This window comes from Lipotes vexillifer, unplaced genomic scaffold, assembly GCF_000442215.2.
Source record: "Lipotes vexillifer unplaced genomic scaffold, Lipotes_vexillifer_v1.1 scaffold1400, whole genome shotgun sequence".
In the NCBI taxonomy this organism is placed as follows: Eukaryota; Metazoa; Chordata; class Mammalia; order Artiodactyla; family Lipotidae; genus Lipotes; species Lipotes vexillifer.
The window spans coordinates 700628-702125 of NW_006774288.1; the positions used below are offsets into that span (position 1 = coordinate 700628).

The window sequence follows — 1498 nt, forward strand, 5'->3', positions numbered from 1 at the left end:
CCCCTGCATCGGCAGGCGGACTCTCAACCACTGCGCCACCAGGGAAGCCCTAGGATAGCTTTTAAATGCCTTTTCGGTTGGTCTACAGAGAGAGTCTAATGCCTGGAAATTATTAAAGTGGTGAGATAAAAATCTAAACAAGGTGGTAGAAGCAGAAATTTAAAAGAATCATGGATGCTTTAGAAAAATATATTAATAGTTCATATGGAGCTATTGATATTTGTGTCAAAGGAAAGTGAATTTCTAAAAATAGCTTCTGGGATTAAACTACATGTAAGAATATGGTAATATGGAAAGAAACAGTATTCTCCATTTTTACTGTGAAAAATTGACTGATACCACAGTACAGAGTTATGTTTATGTTGAAGGAAGAATTTACTAATGGTAATAGTAAGAACAGTATCAAGGAGTAGTTTTATGTACTTACCACTGAAGTTTCTAAAAATTCTTCTTTTTCATTGCTTCTTTCTCTATTTCCTTTCCTCCCTCCTTTCCAGCTTTTCTTCCTGACTTCCCCTCCCTCCTCTCCCTACCTTCATTTTTGTTGTTCCTTGTTTTCTCCTGTTATCCTTTCCTCATTATTTTAAAATTTATTCATTAAAAAATAAATATTCATTAAGCATCTATACTGTGAAAGTTTCTGTTTTCTCTCTGGGTCAGTAGCAGTCTTATGAGTTAGCTTAACACTGGAATTAGATATTTGAATTTCAGATCATGAAGTCAGCTTGTTCAATCTGATAAACTACCACTTCATTTACATAGATGATGAAAATATCAACTTTATTATTAAGACAAATTTGAAATGAATGAATGAATGATTTGGTGCAATAAATAAGCCTACATAATTAAAACTATGACCTAAAGTTTATTACAATACTCTATCAAAAAATAAAGCATGTGTGCATGGTTGTGTGTATGTGTGGATATGTTTGGTGTGTGTGTACGGTCCCAAAGCCAATTATTGTATTATCAGCCAATTGTTCAGAACTAACAGCTGAGACTTGGACTTAATGGCATTTTGAACTTATTTCTGCCATTTGGGATATGTTTGCCAATGTTAACTCACATTTTCTTTTTAAACCTGTTTCTTCCATGTAATTCTTCATGACTGTATGAACCATTATTGATATTATTTATTTCCATTTTGCAGGAATGTTTAAAGTTTCTTTTCTTTGCTTCTTGAAATCTAATCACTAACCTTGTGAATACCACATGTTTCTCCTCGTCTTTCTCCGGGGTAAAATTTTAATGTCTGTTCTAGTGCATACAGATTTTTCCCATTGTTGCCAAACACATTACAGATATTAAAATTGTGTGTAGTTCATGTTCCAGTGAATTGAATTAGCTTATCAGCTGAATGGTTACCTATTCATTTGTTTTGTGAAGGAGAGCTAAAAGGCTTAGGTGCTTGCAGACTGAAGGTGAATTTAAGGACATGATTTAAGCCTTGCAACAGTACAGAAAATATGCAGTGTGTAAAAATGTGGCTGAATTTGTT

The 1498-nt window shown here is 33.6% G+C and overlaps 1 pseudogene; it reads right to left on the reverse strand.

The window, feature by feature from the left end:
• LOC103072995 (malate dehydrogenase, mitochondrial pseudogene) overlaps nucleotides 1-1121 on the reverse strand; it is a 4595-nt pseudogene extending 3474 nt beyond the window's left edge.
• Between the last annotated feature and the right edge of the window lie 377 nt (nucleotides 1122-1498).